General features: G+C 46.2%; 1 long non-coding RNA gene across 1 annotated transcript; it reads left to right on the top strand.

Annotated features, from left to right (window-relative positions):
• The first annotated feature begins 621 nt into the window (after nt 1-621).
• Nucleotides 622-19509, top strand: LOC119048026 (uncharacterized). Its single transcript, XR_005082243.2, has 3 exons — nt 622-758; nt 18521-18679; nt 19440-19509. It is a non-coding gene; the product is annotated as an uncharacterized LOC119048026 (long non-coding RNA).
• Nucleotides 19510-21027: the final 1518 nt, after the last annotated feature.

The following is a 21027-nucleotide window of genomic DNA, read 5'->3' as shown; positions in this document are numbered from 1 at the left end:
GAGGCTCTCTTTAATTCTGAGCTTCATAATTGGACAGAACACATGTACAGAAGGATATTCTGGAATATCAGTTGATAGCACCACCACTACTTCATTTCCTTGGTCCTCACTCCATTCAGGTAGCTGGGGTATTCTCATTCATTGTCTCCAGGGGAAAAAGGGGTCTGACAGAATTCAGAGACAAACAGGGGACAATTCTTGGCTTCTGAGTTGTAAATTCCCAGCAGATAGGGGTTGAAGAAACTCCAAATAGATATAACAGATTGGGTGGGGGTGGCACTGGTAAGTCGGAACAAGGCTTTTTGCCCAACACCAGATTAAAGTCCCCCAGGTTTGGGGGCAGTGATAGGGCAAGGAGGCCCTGTAGGAGAAGCTAGGAGAGGGCAACTGTTGTAGGATTTAGGAAATGGGTGGACCAAAGCCTCCCGAAGAAGTGGAGATGGTGGGAAGCCTCAGCTTGGGTGGAGGCAGGCTTGCTCATTTTCCTTGTTAGAACCTCAAGGGAATCATGAGACTCCAGGGAGCCCATGCCTGGGCAGATAGGTCTGAACTTCTGCCAGAATTTCACATGGCCCAGTGTGATGCTGTGACAACAGATTGGTCCCTGTCTTCTAGCAGGGCATCGCAAACAGCTGAGAGACATCTGAATTTGAGGAGGCTTTGAGGTGTGGAATGGAAGATGACTCAGCCAGTGCAGATTGACAGGTTGAAGGCAAAGTGGGAATGAGGACACCTTGGATGGATGCCATCACCTGCAGGTAGGCTGAAGTATGATGAAGTAACAAAACAAGTATAAGTGGCCCGACAACAAAGCCTCATTTCTTACTCACACTATTGGCCTACTGCCAATCAGCTGAAAGCTCTGTGCTAGGCCAGCATGGTCCTCACCCAGGGGCCTGATGGAGCAGCCTGTGTTTGGAAAGTTGGCTGTTTCTATGGCAGAGGAATTTTTTTAAAAAGGAAGAAGTATGGAGAAGTATGAACTGGCAATCTTCCTTCTGGAAATGCCACATTTCATTTGTCAAGGCAAGTCATGTGGACACACTTTTGGGGTATGAGGAAGTATAACACTCCCATATGTTTGGAAGAAGAGAGCTGGCATTTTTTTGAGCAATGATTATCTAATGACTAGCATACCACCTAAGCACAGGGCCTGGTGCTATAAACTAGCTCATAGTTATTATTACTCAGGGATTGGAGATAGAACTCCACATTGGCTTAGGTTAAGTTTCTGCCATCAGGCAGAATGAGGGTTTGAAATAGAAGTTAAGCTCATAAATAAAATGAAGTTAAATTTCTAGGACACCTGAGTGTCTGCCCTGGGATTTATATTCACCTTCTAAACCATGTCAAGTGCTGCAGAAGAGGCAGAACACGCTACCTGAGGCTGCAGGTCATACAGGATCAAAAGGTCTGATCAGAATGATCACCATCATGGTTCAGAGTCCAACACCAGAGGACGTTTCTCACCTTCATAATAAGATTAGTGCAAAGTATTGATAGATAGTACTCTCTTGTGGGCTCACTGGGACAGGCTCGTCTCCCCCGTGAGAACGATGGGGAACAGTGGAGTCCAGACAGAGGGATGTTGCCCAGAGGGTGGCTGGGGCATGGCTCTGCTCCAGATCTCACACGCAGAGGCTACTTAGAGCTCTTGGAGACTAATACCTGGGCTTTAAAAAAGACACACTCTGGGGTTTTCCCTTTTGGCGTTTGAACTTTGGTGAGTACAGTTGTCTGTGACAGTGTAGGGAACAATCTATGACAGCAAATAAAAATTCAAAACTCCTGGATTTTAATGAGGTTTTTGATAAATCTAGTTGACCCTTCAATTTCTGGTGCTCATGGCAGTCTGTGGAAGGAAATAATTTATCGTTTGGGCAATGGCTTTTGGGGTGCTCAGTTACTGAGAGTGGTAACATTCTAGATGGTGCAGAATCACATCGTTGAAGTCATTTGTCAAAGCCACCTGCTTTTCTGGGATTCTAGTCTAGAGAGGCTCAAACTTACATCTCAGGTATTGTTATTGGCAAGGGAAGAGGCTGGATGGTAAATGGAGCTTTCTGACAATTTTTTCTTGTTCATGTTTGCTTTTGTTAAATGTATTAGATATGTATTAATTTTTTAAGAAGAACTTTTGGGCCAGTGAAGGGACTGCTTTATTCCAACACAGGAGTTGGAGTAGATGAGAGAATTGGAATATGGAGTTTTGAGAAAAAGAAGGAACTAGGGCCTGGAAGTCACAGGTGAACAAGAAATGTTTTAGATACAACGCTCACCTGCTTTTACATTTTATTTAATAACAGTAACAGCTACTCTTTAAGAAGCCCCCCTCTGTGCTGGCGCCTGCACATGGTGCTTTATGGATGCATCTGAAGGTACTTGTGAGGCAGCCCTGCTCACACTCAGCACAGTGGTCACAAAGCTGGGGTCGGGCACCGGAGGTCACCTGAAGGATGGTGCTGTGATGGTGGTTTCCATGCTCATCTACATTCCTACACCTGCTCTTCCTTTCATGTCTCCTTCCTCCCCTCATTTCTTCCAGAGCCTGTAGCTGCGTCTTGAGAGTAGCAGGACACACAAAGAGCAAAGTGGAGATGGACGGCCATGCATTTTTCGAGCAGGAGTCGATATCACTTGCTGAAATGCTTGTCCAGCCTTCAGCAGTGCAAGACTCGTTTCATTCAGGCTTTTTCTCCAGGCTCCCTCTGCCTCTCATTAATTTTAGCAGGGGCTGCTCGTCTTTCTTCTCCCTCGCTCAGTGCTCTTCTAATCTATTTTTGCACGTGGGCCTTCTCCCTGACACAATTTGATTTCTAGGTTGCTAGCAGGCTTCTCTCCGCCTTTGATTTATGTGCTCCTTCCCTGTGCCACATGTCTTTGCCGTACAGATGTGTCTTTGCTACTTTTCACATTTCCTTTAAAGACCCACAGATGCCTGGCAGAATGTTTCAGACATAATGCAGAATAAACGACAGTTCTAGGGAGCCTGGTGTCTCAGGCTTGATGTAGGAATGAAGGAAGTTTCAGAACTCCTCAGGGTGCAGAGAAAGAAAAGTAAGGGCAGATTTTTAGCTGCATATGGAAAGGTTTTTGAACTTCTTATTGATTTCAGGCCCTTCTAAGACAGGCATGTGAAGACACAGTTCAAAGATACAATGTGAAAGATACAGGGCTTACTTTCCACGGAGATCCTCTGGCATGTGGCTGACTCTCCAGAATGAGCTTCACCTTCATCTTCCCCACATTTGTCCCCCCTCTCCTCCCCCCCAAAAAGTCATAAGAGGGTCAAGCAGCCATAAAACCTGAAATGTTTCAGACTTTCATTGTTTCACACAGCTGCGGATGCTTTTCAATGCCTGGTTTTATTTTATGTTTTATTTATAATCCACTAGTCAATATCCAAATGCTTTTTCTGAACCTGGAACTCCTTCAGAAAGACCCATCCATGCCTTACTCCGGGAGAACACTTGGAAACTACACGGGGCAGGGGCAGTGCAGGATGAAGTTTACTTCCTTTTATCCTCAGCACAAATTCTTGCGTTTTGTCAGATGCAAACAAAGACAGTAATATTAGGTAAAGGATATGGAAAAATGATCTAAGCCAAGGAAGAGGGGTGTGTTTCATGCATTGTGGCTATAGATGATGTTTGGAATGAGCTTGTGGAGTTAAAGGCTCCTCTTAATGGCGTTGATGGAGACTTTCTAGAGGGCAAGGAGTCATTTAGGAGGTGAATGTTAAACGTTTGATCCGTTAAATGGCGCTAGAGAAAGACAGCCAGGCAGAGGCCACGGAGCCATGAAGCTCAACACCACAGGCCCCTGGTGAGGAGAAACGAGTGCCAGGCCCACCAGAGGGTCAGGAACCCACTGGTTCCTGTCCTCACACCTCCCGCATCTGTACCGCACCTCCCAGCAATGATAATCCCAGCCCTGGGAGAGAAGGCTACATTCTGCTTCAATTCTATAAGAGAAAAGGAAAACTATAGGAGAAATGGAAATCCTGGAATCAAGCAGGGTAACCTTCAGCCAAATGGAACAATCCACTGTGAATGTGGAGTGATCGATTGCCCCAGTGTTTCAGAGAGCCTCAGCAGAGAGCTGTGGTGGTGGTGTCCTGTGAAACCGGCTTTGCTAAGAATGCTCTCAATCAAATGATAAGGGTCTGAGCAGGAAATGAGTTTGTTTCCCAAAGTTTTGTAGCCCTTTAGCTAACAGACCCTGACTCAGAATAGGCCCTCGTAGTTCTGTGTATGTTGTCTATTGTTTGATCCCTACTGACAATGATTAATGAACTTTACCTGTATCCCTGTGCAAATTGAAACCCAATAAAGCCTTTTCAAGGCAAGGGTCAGTGTGCTCGCCCCACTTGAGGGAGTAGCCATGCCATCCCTTCTCCTCCACAGGACTTGGTAGTCTGTGTGAATTTGTCTCATGTCTCATCCATAACGCCACAGACACTGCAGGCCAGCGTCTGCGATGGTGATGGTGGTGTTAGGTGTATGTGCACATGCGCCAGCAGGTGGGGAAGGGGAATGACAGAGTTTGCTGGACTGGAAAAGGCATGATTTCCTACTTGGCTTCTGGGAGGGAGGTATGGGTTAGTTCTTGGTAGTTGCTAGCTTACTAGTAGTTTAATGACCTTAGCAATTACCTCTGTGCCTGGGTGAAGGCCGCCAGAGCTTACAAAAGCTAGAGCTGACTTCTGTGATGCTGGAGGAAAGCTTTGGACACTTTACAGAGTGAAAAACATTAAGAAAGTATGATGTGAGTCAGTGTTCCCCGTGCGGCAGCCTTCTAAGTCTGTGTGCATCTAATAAGTCCTGTGCAGAGCTGAATGGCTCTAAATTACAATGGTCTTTTTTTTAAATGTAATTGACTTATAACATATTAGTTACAACATAATGACTTGATATTTATGTATATTGCAAAATGATCACCACAATAAGCCTAATTAACACTTATTGACACACAGTTTCAATTTTTTTCTTGTGATGAAAACAATTAAAAAAATGTTATTGCTGACACTATTACAGATATTCCCTATTTTCTCTCATTTTATCCCTCTCCAAGCAGCCCCACCCCCAGCCTTCACCACGTTGTCTGTGTCCATGGGTTATGCATATATGCATATGTGTTCTTTGGTTAATCTCTTTCAGTCCCCCAACTAACCTCCCCTCTGAGATCTGTCATTGTTTTCCATTTATCCATAACTCTGGTCCCATTTTGTTTGTCAGTTTCTTTTGTTCCTTAGATTCCACATATAAGTGAGATCATGTGGTAATTGTATTTCTTTGACTGGCTTATTTGGTTAGCATAATAACCTCTGGGTCTATCTATACTGCTGCAAAGGGCAAGAGTTCCTTCTTTTTTTATAGCCGCATAGTATTCTATTATGTAAATGTGCCACATCTTTTTATCTTCCCATCTACTGATGGGCACTTGGGCTATTTCCAGATCTTGGCTATTGTAAATAACACTGCTATGGATATGATGAAAAATTTTAAGATTTCTTCCTTAGTAACTTTCAAATATAAAGACAGAGTTATTAACTATAGTCACTATTGCTGTATATTACATTCCCAGGACTTACTTATTTCATAACTGGATGTTTGTACCTTTCAACCACCTTCACCAGTTTTGCCCACCTCCCACCTGCTGCCCCTGGCAACCACCAATCTCTCCTCTATCTATGAGTTCAATTGTGTTTTTTGATGGTTTTTTAGATTTTACCTGTGAGAGCATATTGTGCATGTATGTTTGTCTGACTTATTTCACCTAGCATAATCTCAGGGCTCATCTGTGTTTTCAAAGAGGGCAGGATTTTCTTCTTTTTTAGGGTTGAATAGCATGCACGTGCGCACGCTCACATGTACATACCATGTTACTCATTCATCTGCTGATGAACACTGAAGTTGTCCTCGAGCTACTGTAAAGAATGCCGCAGTGAGCATGGGGTGCTTATGTCTTTCTAAGTTAGTGCTTCTGTTTCTCTACCATGATATCCAGAGGTGGAATTTCTAGATTATGTGGTAGTTCTGTTTTCAATTTTGAGGAACTTTTGTTACTGTTTTTCATAGTTGTTGAACCAATTTCCATTCCCACTAACAGTGCACCAGAGACCTTTTTTCTCCAACACTCGCCAATACTTATTTTTTATCTTTTTGATAATAGCCATTCTAATGGGTGTGACATGGTATCTCAGTATGGTTTTGATTTTCATTTCACTGTGGTTACTTGTGATGCTCAGCACCTTTTCAGGTCACCGTTGGCCATCTGGATATCTTCTTTGGAGCAGTGTCTATTCAGATCCTCTGCCCTTTTTTAAATCAGATGTTTTTTTGCTATTGAGTCATATGAATTCTTTTTACACAGGGTCCAGCACAAATCATGCCCTATTTTATTACAAAATCATAAGCATGTAATTCTGTAACATGACAGCATCACATTCAAGCACACCATGTGATATTTTAGGTGAAATGTTCAAATTGCTGTCCATCTCGTGTGAGACATTAACATAACTTACCAACCACACTCAATCAGGCCTTACTTCTGCTAGACCCTGTATTTTGGATGTTAACCCTTTATCAGATGTATGATTTGCAAATATTTCCTTCCATTTGGTAGGTTTTCTATTCATTTTGTTGATAGTTTCCATTGCTATTTAGAAACTTTTACATTTAATATAGTCCCACTTATTCATTTTGCTTTTGTTGCCTTTGCTTTTGATGTCAAGTCCAAAAACTTAACGTCAAGACTAGTGTTAAGGAGCTTACCACCTACTTGTTTCTTCTTAGGGTTGTAGGTCTTATGTTCATTTTCAATCTGTTTGAGCTGTTATTGTTTTTATATGATGTAATGTAATTCAATTTCAAAGTAGGTGGGAGTTAGTGCCTTCCATTTGAATTTCTGTGTTTCTCTTAGCTGCAGCAACCTTGGGCTCTGGATGCCTTTATGTCGTCTTTCTCTTCCAAGCTCCTCACCCTCCCCACAGTAATACCCTCCTGTTCCTTCCACTGCACCCCCGCCCCCAGCTTTGTTCTCTTAGGTGTGTCTTGTTTCCCATTCCCCAAGTGCAGAGACTCACAATCTAATTCAGCCGCTGTTCTCACCTTATTTCTCACTCATATCTTATCTCAATGATATCTAATCAGATATCATTGTCCTCCTTCCCAGAAGTTAGGAGGTCCTAATCTCTACCCATTTTCTCCCCTCACTTGGTCACATATCTTTCTTTTATTCCTACACGGGCTCAAAGCTTTCATGTTTCCCTGAACACCTTTCTTACCCTTACTTCTCCCCTAGACTGGGGGTTCCCCAACCTTGGGAATTTGGGTGAGGTTGTTCCAAACTACATACTGCCCACCCTCCTCTCTTATGCTTCTCCTCTCCTATGCCCCATTAAGACAATGGCAGTGGCCTCCTACTGTGTCCCTCTCACTTCTAGCCTTTCCCCTTGTAATCCATCCTGTGGCCAGATGAGCTTCCTCAGAGCCCTTCTCGCCGTTTTCATAGACAGCTGCCTTGGTGCAGACACCACTGTCTTACCTGGCAGAGGCCTCATAACTGGCGTCCCAGAGCTGCCTGTGTCCCCTTCTGAACATCAGAGTGATGCTTGTATTTTGTAGACGCAGTCACGTTGCTCCCCAGCCTTCTGTGGCACTTAAAATCCAGGCTCGTTGCCATGACTTGTAAGGTCAGCATGAGCTAGTGTCCATTTCCCTCCATGCCACCTCTTGCCACTCCCTCCCTTGCTCCTTCCTCCACTCACATCAGCCTTTCCCCAGTCTCTTGAGGTCAGGAAACTTCTTTCTTCTTCAGGCCTTTATGCAGGCACGAAAGGTCCATTTCCCAAACCTGTACCTGGCCATCTCTCATGTGTCCTTCAGATGTCAGTTCTAACTTCATTTTCTCAAAGAGGACTTCCCTCACTCTCAACTCTAACTGAAATTTAACATTTCAGTTAAATTTCCAGCCCCTCATTATTCTCATAGGATCTTGTTCTTCATCATCTGCATTATCCTAATCTTTAATCACCTGAATACTTCTTTATCATCTCTCCCTGCTGTAAGCTCTGTGATAGCAGGGCCTGTGTGTGTTTCTCTCACTACCCTGTACCCCAAGCCTGGTGCCTGGCACAGGGAGGCACACTAGAGTTGTTGAACAAACCAAAGAGTAAGTGACCTTCTCTCCTCAAATACCTTCTCTTGGCTCCCACTGTGTCACCCAGAGGAGTCCACATTTGTTTGACCTTTTTTAATTTTAAAAACATAATTTTTTTATTTCAAAATTTATTTCAATTACAGTTGACATTAAGTTTGTTTGACCTTAATTCACATCATTACCCTTTACCAATTCATGATCCCACAACACAAAACTCCTTGCTATTATTTTCATAATTCCTCCTGCATTTTCTGCTTTAATAGCTTTATGTTACCATTAGTTAAAAGATTTCATAAGGAAACCAGTTAATGACTGGCCCTACATTAGACCCAACATCCATGTTAAATGCAGTATTGGCTATTTATTTATTTATTTTTAGAGAGGGGGAAAGGAAGGAGAAAGAGAGGGAGAGAAACATCACTGTGAGAGAGCACCTACGACCCAGGCATGTGTCCTGACCAGGAATCGACCCAGTGACCTTTTATTTTGTGGAACGACGCCCAGCCAACTGAGTCACATTGGTCAGGGTGTTGCCATGAAGCCTTTAAGATACCACCAGCTGGAATTCATTTTGCCTTCTTCCAGCCTTCCATAGCACTTTCTCTGGAGCAATTAAATGCATTTGTTGCTTTCTGCCTCTCTTTTCAAATTGCTTTCTGCATGTCTGATCTTCTTTACTAAACTGTGAGTTTCTTGAGGGCAATATCTATGTTCTAATCACCTTTGTATCTGCCATCACGATGCTTCAGCTACAGCAAATGGCTATGGATGGTTGATTCAAAATGATTGGGATTTTTCAAAGAATTTAAATGGTAGTTTCCTTTAGAAACACAAGGGGGTGCTCTAACCAAGCAAAAGTATAGGGGCTGCAGTACTTGCGTCATTTCTAAACTATTTTAAAGGAGATGGGGCTCCTTTTGAATTGTATCTCACCGGTTATATGGACCATCTGTGGATGACAGAAGAGAAATGTAAAGGACATTTTAGTGGGCAAAGTAAGAGAGTTCGTAAGTCAGATCCACAGATTACACCTGGTCAGAGGGACAGGGCGAGAAAACAGCTGCTTTCTCTGAGTGCGGGGCCCCAGCTGTGTTGTGGACTGTGTGTGACGTGGACACCGTGGGTTCATCCTAATGATGAGCGGCAGGGAGTTGTGCTGCGGGCGGAACTGTGACCCTGCAAAATTCCTGTGTTGATGCCCTAGGCCCCAGTGCGACGGCATATGGAGACTCGGACTTTCGGAGGTCATTAGGTTTGGGTGACCTCTTGAGAGAGAGGGGTCCCTGTGGAAGAGAGGACAGAGCTCTCTCTGTCAGGCGGGACACAGTGAGAAGGCAGCGAGAGAGCCTCTCTGAGGGCCTGGCCGTGCCAGCGCCCCGACCCCGCTTGCCGCCTCCGGAACTGGGAGAACACAGCCTCTGTTGTCTGAGCCCCCAACTCTGTACCCTTTTGGTCAGGGCAGCCCAGGCAGACTGAGGCTGTGTGCAGGGGCGGGGCTGCCTTCCCGGCTTTTTTCCCTTTCATGGAGAAATGGATATTTAGATAAGAAAATGCTGAAACATAGGTTGGGAACAGAAAATGGGATTTCAATCCCCTATCAAAGCCTCTGACTTTGTTTTTTTACAGTATATGTGGTGTTTTGAAGATCTACCTTACGTGTGCTGAGAAAGCACCACTATTCTTTTATAACACGTGTGTTGGTGGCAAGTCTCTTTCATTAGTTTGTTTGAATCAGAATTTATTTCTGTTTTTGAATGAAATCCTTTCCATTTCAAATGTTGGGACATTATATGGAAATAAGCTCTGAGAAATCTGTCATCTGGGATGAATCGATTTTTCTTCACTATTGGTCTAAATGGGTAAAGCATTAATTACAATTAATCCAGAGCTGTCTGCACAACAATAACACATACATTGCTCCCTTGGGCATTTGACTGCCTGGACTTATATGTGTCAAACTATTGCTTTCCTGATAGAGATCAGAAAGAGGTCACTATCTGGTGCTTTTTTTTTTACAGTTTTAAATTTACATGTTTGTTTATTTGGATACATGTGATTTGAATAAACTGAGTACATTGGCAAGATTTGAGGGTGCAATTTAAAGTGGCTTCCAGGTGAAATAGAAACTCCTCTCTTGTCCTCCACCCCTCCCTCCTCCCTCTCAGGTGCTTTGTGCTGGTGTGTGTGTGTATCGGTGTGTGTGGGTGTCTGTGTGTAATTGTATTCTGTACAAATTGAAGATGGAGCTGAGTTTCACATCTGGGACAATGTGATGTAGTCATGATAGCATAAGTGTCTTCCTCCTCACCCTCCTACTTAGAAATCGTAGGACTCTTAGAGAAGGCTTTGAACTTCCACAATCCATGGAATTGGCAAAAAGGAGCTGAACCAATTATTGTTAGAGCTTGAGAAGTAGAGATGTCCCAGTTTCTTTCTAAGTTACACGTATTTTCTAAATGTATATATTTTATAACATACAGTATTAAGTTGGAGTAATAGGGTGTAATGTTTTACAACCTGCTTTTTCTTGCTAATAAATTAAAAATACTTCCATGACACTAAATAGTGTCCTATGGGTAAATTTAATAGTATCATGCTATTGTATCATGCTCTACCATAATGTATTTAGCCAACCTCTCTTGACAGACATTTAAGTTGTTCCTAATTTTAATACTATAAATGATACCACAGTGAACACCCTTTTCTAATATTGCTCCAGGATGAAACCCTAGAAGCAGCGTTCCTGGATCGAAGGATGTGAGCGTATTTGATGGCCTCTGGGACCTGTTACCAAACTGTCTTTCAGAAACATTGTTTTTTCTGCTCTCAGGTGCCTTAAAGAGAAAGAGTGTGAACTTGGACCAAATTTAGAAATCACCTATTGATATGGTTGAATTTGTTTAACCATATCAATACTCACTGGATGCCTTATGTTGTACATGTATATACAGCTTCGTAAAAGGACAGTTTTTCAGGTATTGTAAAGGCCTCTGCATTTATAACAACTAAGGGGAACGTGGCAGAAATGGGGATGAGTAGAACAGGAAAATCGAGAATCCTACAACGTTATTGGTTAACCATCCCAGATAATTCACAGATTGATTAGCAAAAACTCCAGAGAAGGACCCAAATGTTATACATTTGAGATCAGACAATTGTTAAGAAACAGCAGTTTACAAAATGCCTGTTTCAGTCTTCAGGCAACCTCTGTAATTTATGCCCCTTTGTAACACAGGAGGTGTTTCTTCTCGCCCAAGGGACCGAAACATAACATACGTCAACGTAACAAACAGACCTGTACAGATTTTTTGGTGAGTTTATTTGAGCCAAACTGACAACAGTTGCAGAGAAGCAATATCTCAACAGGACTGAGAAATGCTCCAGAGAATGGCAGCTTAGCACCTTATTTTATACATTAGAATCAAAGGGGAGACGTCAGGGGTTACATGAGACACACTGGTGATAGGTTAGGGAGGCAGGAGAAAGCAAAACGGGGTGAAGGGGAACCTCTAGGATTGGATAAAGGGTAAAATGAATACACATACCTCTTTTACACAGGTGGGTAAGGAATAGTTGACAGTCAACAGTTAACATGATAACAATAACAGTGAGGAGATTTGTGGTCTCAGCTTGTGTCCAAGGGGTTTGGGGAAAAGAGAAGTGACCTTGACATTCCAAAGGTATGTTATCATAGATGCGAAAGGACAGTAGATAGGCTTCATTAAGGTAAGATTGACCTTTGTTAGGGAAAAATACTGGTGTAGGATATGACTACCTGCCATGAATTGCTTTTAGTAAGTTTTACTTTTAGACCATCCTGTGTGGTTACTTTAGGCCTCTGGGGTTGTGAGGCCACCGTGCAGGCCTCCCCTGAGCTTGTCAGGTTAGTGTGGGGCCCCTTTTCTTTCATACATGACATCGTCTCCTCTCGTTTTTTTTAATCCTTACCCAAGGATATTTTTATTGATTTTAGAAAAAGGAAGGGGGAGAGAGAGAAACATTGATGTGAGAGACAATCCTGATTGGTTGCCTCCTGTAAGTGCCCCGACTGGGGATCAAACTGCAACCTTCCGGAGCTCGAGCTCCAAGACAGCGCTCCAACCAACTGAGCCACCCGGCCAGGGCATCATCTCCTCTCCACCTCACAGGGGGGTTCGTTTCTTTTTGTCTGCACTGTCTTTTACATATGAAGGGATGAAGGAACTGCATCTGACCTCTTTTGGTCAGATACGTTCCCTTGGTTTTGCTTTTCATTGTTTTACTTTCAGTGTTGCTTGGATCCATCTTTTCGCGTTCTGCCCATCTCCCTCTGCCTTCCCGCCGTGACTCCCCGCCATTACCACGTCCCTTACACCCTCACCAGTGGCTCCCATCAGTGTTGGTGTGGTGGGGAGAGAAATGAGCTGGGCCTGGAATCGAGACATCAAGGTTCCAGTGATCTCATCTCTCAAGACTTGCCTGCTCATCTATCAGATGAGAGAGTTAAGCTAATTGGGACTGTAACAGAAAAATCAGAGCTGGACAGTAGGCAAAGCAGCAAAAGCACCTTTTATTCAGGACAATTGCAATAGGAGAAAAGAGGCCTCAGTATAGAACTGGGCTCAACTCCAGATACAGCATGGGCACGTGGGAACTTACAGTGAAGGAGCAGGTGGGGGTTGGGGGTGGAAGATTGCTAAGAAGAAACAGCAGGGACGGGGTGGGGGTGGGGGGCTGTTTGGGCTAAACTGCCCTGACCGGATTCCTGCTTGAAGGCTGGCCAGGTGCTCAGACGTCACCTGGGGGAGGATGGAGGCTGAGGAACCTGATCAGATATGGAGGCTGGTGAGATCTGGAGGGCGATCAGACCTGCAGGCTGGAGACTGCAGCTCAACCAGCTTAGTGGGTTTCTTCAGCTAAAAGTGGACAAGACAGGGATGAACACGGAGGTCCCCAAATTGAGAGCTGGTTGAAAAAGAATTAGGAGGGGCCATGTAGAGTTTGGTCACGGAGAGAATCTCTGTCAGGATGTTTTCAAATTGTGTCATCAGAGAAACCCTGGCGGCTCTGAGGAGGGTCCTTTGGACTGTGGATGGCAAGAGGGTGGTGTTGAGACGCCCAAGTACAGCCCAACCTCACCATCAGTCTCAACAGCTCTGCTCTTATTTGAGCACATCTTATCCAAAACTTCGCTGTTTGTTTTAAATCAGTAGAACCTTTTCTTCAAACTTAAAGACCATGAAACCAGAAGGTGCGTGAAGACCCTTCCAAATACATCACTTTAGGATTTTAAGCCAGCCTAAAGCAAGTGAAGGGATTACTTTTCTTCCCCACCCTCCAGGGAACTTTGCAGGGAAGGGCGAGAGGCCTTTCCTGCATTACAGAAACCTACTGTGCTCTGTCTGCCTGTTTCTCCTGTCAGAAGCAGGTCCTTCCAGGACAGGCCCCTCCTTGAAGCAATCTCTGCAGCCAACACCAAAAGCCAGTATCTGAGCGTGTCTGCCCCCTTCCCAGCGATAAGTATTCAGCACAGCTCCTGAGTTCGCACTGCACAGCATCCACCCTCTGTGGGGGGCCCTGATTATTCATCCATTTCCACGACACATGCTGTAGTATGATGAGCATCTGTGCTGCAGAAGAGGAAACTGGGGCACAGAAAGGATGAGCAACTGACCTCAAATAGCACGCGTTGTCAGTCAGGGGAGTGAGTCAGGACTGGCGCTTCCTAAAAACAGTTCCCTTCCTACTGAATGCCCTCTGCTATGCAGAGACTTATTTCTCTTTCCTGATCTCTTGATATTACCCGGAGTGCTTCTCTCTTTTTATTTTCTTCTGGGAAACCAGCCCATCAAGTTTAGCTGCAGTGCCCCTGGAGACAGCCTCTGGGCTTGGAAGGGCAGGGCTTCCGAGTCAAAAGACACACCTCACTGCTCTGGGAGGGTGGGGCCCCATAAAAGGAGGAGACTAAGAGGTTTGCCCTCTGTCGCCTGCTCCTTCCTCTTAGAGTCTCTGTTGCCTTGGGGACAGGTATGCGCTGCAGCAAAGGGACAACATGAAATAATAACCCGGAGACAACAAAGCAGTAGAGTAAGTGTCAAATAACGTCTAAACCAATGGTCATCATTCAGGACTTAAAGGCCCAGGCCCATTTCTTATGCGAGAGCTGAGTGCGTTTGAGAGGGGAAGGGTTTTAGAGTTAACCGTGAATGCTAAGAGGCAAAGCCCAATGGACTCAACACACAAAGGTTATGTGCCATCAGGCAGGGCCTCCGACCTTTCCCGCTCTGTGGCATACAGAGGAAATGTAACGTGTACTGTATGTGTAGAGTATACTGGCAATGCCACTGGCGACCCGACCAGGTCACTGCGCCGCAGGCCCCACCAGTCCAGCTAAGGGTGGAGGGACCAACCACTTATCCCTCTCGTCCGGGTTGTCGCCAAACCCCGGGAAGCTGTGCCAGATAACGAGAGTTGGGAAGAATCACAATGACGGGAGAATGGTGTTTCCCATAAGTAAGTAAATACATAAATAAACATCTGGACAGCAGAGACCGGAGTGAGACTGTTGCGGATATCCTGAACAGGGCATCTCGAGGGGACACCTGGCATGAGGTCTACCCTCACGGCACAATTTAGTTACACGGTACGGTGGTGTTGGCTGTGAGGGTGGTCGGCCTCTAGGACCTTTTCAACGTTGTGTCCTCTGACCGACATCTCCTCATTTTCCTCCCCCTCCCAGCCATGGCAATCACCATGCCGCTCTGCTGCTGAGTTTGGTGACCCTTTTAGAGTCACATCTAAGTGGCATCATGTAGTATTTGTCCCTCTGTGTCCGGCTTATTCCACTTAGCATATTACTCAGCCCTAAATGAAGAAAATCCTGCCCTTTGCAACATGAGTGACCCTAACACATTTTACACCACCATACTGAGAAGTCCACCTCCCAGTGAACGGCATCCTGTCTGGTCATCATCTCACAGCATCGGCATCAGCATCCTCAGCATCCTCAGCATCCTCAGCATCCCCATGAACAAGGAAGGAGGCGTGTTAGCCTTTCGATGCCCATGCTAGGCATCTGGGGTAGCTTTCCCTGAAGAAGGAAAATCTGTCTGTAGGAGAATTGCAGTGTCTGGTGCAAGGACCTTGTCGTGCCCTGCTGGCTCCTCCAGTGGGCACTTTCTGTCTTTGTGGGATGGGGTGCAGGCATCCTGCTGAGAGAAGCTGGACCTTGTTGTTCGCTTTTGGCTGACTGCCTCCTTCCAAGCCCCTGCTGAGCCCCAGTTTGACTCACCTCAACTGCCCTGACTTGGTTTTGGCTTTGATCCTCCACCCCCTCTGTGTGACTCCTCCTGGACTTCTCTCCACGCTCATAGGACCTACAGACTGTCTCCTCGGCAAATGGTAACACCCCTTGGTTTCAGCAGGTCCTTTTCTGGCTCGGAGATCAGCAATTTCCCCTTTTTAAAGCTGGGTGCTGTTCACTACTTCTCTCCCCAGTCACTATTTGCTGCTTCCAAGCACCCGCTTTCCAAACCAGTTGGAGAAAGAAAAGTTATTCTTGTGTGTTTTCCCTTTTTTGTCCATCACTTCCTGCCTCCTTTCTCTCTCTGAGATTGGACACGCCATGCCAGGCAGAGGCCTTGACTCATCTTTTGTGTCAAGATGGAGCGGACATTCTGCTGTGAGGTTGCTTGGGTTGAGGTCCTGAACAGTCTTTTTTTTTTTTTCTGACTCCTACTGGTATCTGGCATGCAGTCAGCCCTGCTGTGGCTGGGGCGGGCGCAGGGCCCAGAGGGGAGGTCTGTCACAAAGGCAGCCCCTCAGACTGCTTGCCGGTGGTGCCTGGAGCACAGCGGTCTCTTCTTATTCCCGGGAGCCAGCTTGACCTCAGTCCTCCCACTTCCTGCGATGCCAGCTCGGTTTATGAAAGGACAGTTTTTTATTTGGGGCCAAAGCAGCTTCTACTCCACCCATCCTCAGAGGTGTTTCTTGGTCTAGGACATGTCTGCGATGCAGAGTCATCACCCCTGTGGACTGGGGTGAAGTTTAATGCAAATTTGCATAGAGGGTGGGGAATGCAGCCCAGGTTTCCCGTTGGGTTTTGCTCTTGGGCTGTTATTCCCACTTGGGCCTGAAGCTGGTGTGGGTCCAAGTCTGGCCTTAGAGGCCCTCTGCCTGGGACACTCAAGGAGGCTTCCCAGACTTCCCGTATGCAGTCACGTGTCATCATGTCAGAGGAAAATATCTGCATATACCATTCAAATACTGGGGCACAGACCCCTATTGTAGCATCAGGTTTCCTCCTCCCTCTTAAGGTGCCCCCTGGAAACCCAGCAGGAGACACCCGTAAACCAGAAAAGACACCCATAAACTCTTCCTCTGCCGCATCCCACAGCAGACATGTAATGCCTTCTACGACTCGTAGGAACATTGGGAGTGATGGTAAAGAAGGTCCAGGAAGGTTAAGGGGCAGACATGGGGTGCTGAAGCCTTAGTCCATGCTGAACCCCAACTATCATCCTCTAACTGTCAGGGCTGCTTTTTCCTCAGGCGTGGCTAGAGTCTGGCAGATTCTTTGAAGTGAGCTGTGGATGTCGATTTGTAAATTGTTAGAAATGTGTCGATATGGGGGCAGCCTTTTATTTGATTGTCATGCCTTCCCAGGACTTCCTTTAGCTGCTGTTTTTACACTCAGAAGGGTAGGAGTTCAAAAGACTTCCCTCCTGGCTTAGGCTTCACGCACATTCCACTCTTGCTCTGGGTGATTTCATACAAGTGTGGTGCATTTTCTGTCCATTTGCACCTCAGAGTTCTGGAAATGCAGACACCTCCATGTAGCGCCTTCTCAGAGGTGCCGCTGAGGGGACACCAGAACAGCTGGGTGCCTGTGCATGCCCGAAATAACATGCAGAAGTAAACAAAGATAGCATGGGTTTTGTGATTCTTAAGGGGCCTTTTCACCAGGTAGGAAAACATAAAGAGATGTTTGTAATATCGTGATGCCAGAGATGCCTCCACATAAATGGAAAACAAGACCTGTGTGTACTTGGAACGGTACCAAGGGACGCCAGCAGGTGGTGAGCAGCCGAGGGAGGGCCTGGAGGTACTCACTAGAGCAAATGCTTCCCTTTGAGGTGGGGAACCCTGTTGTGCTGGTTGTCCTGCCTGAGCTGTGCTGGGTGCCCGGGGTTTGACCAGCGGCAAAGGAGGGGTCCGGATGGAAAGAAGATGGGGGGCTTTGGATGCTGGTTGTGTTCTGAGCCCTTCCTAAGATGTTCCCGAGGGCCTTTCCCGTCGCAGTTCACAGCGCAGCCGGGCCACCCAGGGCTGGCACGAGCTGGCACGAGCAGCCCCCTCTGCCCAGCACCTGCCTTTCTTCCTTGGGGTCTGAGTATCCATCCCACTTACGATCTCTTGTCTGCAGGAACAGTGGGGGGGGAGGGCCCTCTGTTAGCGGTCAGTTCTACTCCCAACACCTAATTACATGGGAACGACGTTTCTTTCAGATGGCACAGATTTGGGTGACCAAGGAGTCCTGTTTCCGAAAGTCCTGTATCTGTCCACCAGGTGAAGTTCTGCTGTTTCTTTCCCCCACTCTAATGTCCTTTTTTCTTCCAATGTGAAGAACATTGGAAGAAGAAGAAGAAAGATTCTTCACTGAGTCAGTGAATATTATTGAGCACCTACTGTAGCAGGTGCTGTTCTCTGACCGGGGATATGTCTGTCCTAAAACCTGGCTTATGGGTGTATAGTCTTTACAGTTTGCAAAACACTTTCAATTCAGCCATCTTTTTTTTTCTCTATACGCAAATCATTGTCGTGGTAAAAGACACAGCATAAAATTTACCATCTTAACCATTTTTACATGTACAGTCCAGTGGTGTTAAGTATTTTCACACTGTTGTGAAACAGATCTCCAGAACTTTTTCATACTGCACAAGTAAAACTCTGTACCCACTAGACAACAGCTCCCCTCGGTCCCCCCTCCAGCCCCTGGCAACCACCATCCTACTTTCTATCTCCGTGAATTTGACTCCTTTACGTATTTCAGGTAAGTGGGATCACACAGTACTTGTCTTTTTGTGATTGGCTGGTGTCACTGAGCATAATGTCCTCAAGAATCATCCATGTTGTAGCCTGTGTCTGGAATGTTCTCTCTGGGTCAGGGCTACAGTGAGCATTGGAACTCTCTTATTTGGGGCAGACTGTGTGCAGTGGGGCACAGAATTCCCCAAAGCGTGTCTCTGTTACTCAGATAGGTCTGGTCCTCACATGTCGTAGTGCTATGGTCCAACAGGTCTGGGAAATGCTAAATGTAAGCAAAGTAGTAGAGGCTGCTTTATTGCAGAATTTCTGAGTCCTTAATTTGCTAATTCAGCCATCCAATCAACACGCATCTATAAACTGCCCGTTGTGTGTATGGTGCTGTGTGAGGTGCTGGGAACACCCGGTTGAGAAAGAAGTGGCTGTCATCCTTGTGAAGCTTAGCTGCTAATGAAAGACAAGCCTTGAACCCACTAAGAATGCAACTGTAATGGTAAGTGCTGCAGGAGAGAAGCGGGGTGTGGAGAGAGCATTTCCATGAGGTCCTAATGGCATCTGTGAAATCGGGAATGGCTTTTGGGGGGAAACGATGTTTGAGACAAGGTCTGAAGAAGATGTGGACCCAGTGTCAAGGGTGGGTACAGAGCATTTCAGGCAGAAGGACAGTTTAAGCTCCTGTCCTGAGCTGGACTGGGTTGGGCCTCCCGGCTGTGTTGTGAAAACAAACCTGATCAGGGAACTCTTGCTCCACACCCTTGCCACCCTCCAGGGCCTTGTGAGACTGGAATTTGGCTTCCGTGTTATAAAAAGATCCCTGGGAGAGGAGCAGGAGACCCGGGCTGTGCTTGCCACATGCTGTCATTAATTGTCTCAGATGCAATGCCCTGAACTTCTTTTTGAATTTAATTTTTCTTATCAATAAAATTAGGGCAGCTGATTTTGAAGATCCCCTCCAGGCACGGCATGCTGTGAATGCATTACAAATGCTCAAGCTAATTGTAAACAGGGAAATTTTTAGGCTGAAAGGGAAAGAATTCAGTGCTGGGGAGGATGAGATAGAAAACAGCAGAGGAGCCATGGCCATCCCAAAGCCTGAGGGGACTCAGCGGAGAAGCTATGTCCCCCCTGGGGCCTGTCCTCAACATGCATGTATTGACCTGCTGCGGTGGAGGTTACAGGCCCTGCCCTGAGTCCCCCAGGAAATCCAGGGTTCGCCTGCCCTAACCCCATTTGCTTTCTTTTTGCAAGGACAGGATTTCCAGGGACATGATGCCTGAAGGACTCTAGTGGGGACAAAGGCCTCTGATGCCCTTTGGACAGACGAGAGGCTGCCCAGTAATTGGCTGGAATCACTTCCCGTCAGCCCTGTCCCCATTCCAAGAATGCAGAGACACTAGAGTGGGTGAGTGGCCTGGAACCCTGGAGGACCAGTGGACGCCCCCATCTGGGAGACTTTTAGAGGATCATTTATTTCATAAAGGAACATGCTTGCTCAGAATGCCAGCAGAGTCCTATTTTTCAAACTCCTGCCGGTTGAGACACCCTCCCCCCCACTCACCATGGCATCAGCCAGGAAGTTAAGAACAAATAACAAGTAAAAACTGTTATCTGCCAGGATCAGTTTCTCTTCTCTTCCTCCCACTTTTTTAGCTCACCAGGACAGATCCTTTGTTCTGGCTCTCCCTCCCTGCCCCAGAAAACAGACACTGGCTTTTCTGAGGCTCTCAGATCACTTCACTCTAAGAACTCTGTGAGAAGCTCCCCCCCACTCCCAGGAAAACGGAACACTATTCCTATCTTTGAGTTGTGGTTCGGAATATTCTGTGTGTCCCACCCCAGCCCTACAGCAGATGTGTGTACCGTAAATGTCCTTCTCTCTGTGCAGCCATTACATTGGTTTTTCAGGGCCTCCGAGACAAAGGAGCACAAAATAAGTGGCTTAACAACAGACATTTGTTGTCCCGCAGTTCTAGAGGCAGTTAAGTCCAAGGTCAAGGTGTAGCAGGGTTGGTTCCTTCAGAAGGCTGGGAGGAAAGGACCTGGATTGCAGACAGCCATCTGCTCTCTGTGTCTCTTCATGTTGTCTTCCCTCTGTGCACATCTTTGTGTCCAGATTTCCTCTTCTTAGAAGGTCAGCCAGCCATGTTGGATTGTGGCTCACTCTAATGATCATATTTAACCTGATTACTTCTGTAAGAACCCTATCTCCAAAGAAGGTCCCATTCTGAGGTACCGGGCGTTAGGACTCCAACATGTGAGTTTTTAGGAGTCTCAATTCAATGCATAGCAGCCAATGTCTTACATGTCATTGAACCTACAGCTTACCTGGGAGCTTGTTAGAAAAGGAGGTACCAGGGACACCCCCACAGTTTTGAATTTAATAGATTGGGGGTGGTGGGCTGTCCCCAACCCCATTCTCGACTCAGCCTTCATAGTGTGAACCCAGCACTTTGCTTACTGCAGGCCAATAACAGTGTTGCAAAAAAATGACATTTTTTATGTGTCTAGCTTTTCATTAGTCCCCACTGCAAAGCCATGCTCTACTCACCTGTTGTCACGCACGCTCTTTAACTTTCCTGGAGGACCCTGTCATATCTGAAAGCTGCCAGGCCCACTTTGCCTGCCGGGCGGGTGGGTGGTGTGATGGTTCGGGCTCGAGTTTGGAGCCCAGCTCCTCTGCTTCATGGCTGGCTGACCTTGCACAGATTGCTGGGCCTCTCTGAGCCTGAGTTGCCTCTGCAGTAAGAAGCTTCCTGGTCCATCAGAGGGCCACCATGTGAACTGAACAAAATAGTGTTTGCAAAGGGTACATCACGCAGTGCCTGGTACATAGAGAGGGTG

Source organism: Artibeus jamaicensis, unplaced genomic scaffold (assembly GCF_021234435.1).
Source record: "Artibeus jamaicensis isolate MK-2021 breed Jamaican fruit bat unplaced genomic scaffold, CSHL_Jam_final contig_426, whole genome shotgun sequence".
NCBI lineage: Eukaryota > Metazoa > Chordata > Mammalia > Chiroptera > Phyllostomidae > Artibeus > Artibeus jamaicensis.
The sequence above is the reverse complement of the archived record's forward strand: the minus strand, read 5'-3'. Positions and strand labels throughout refer to the sequence as shown.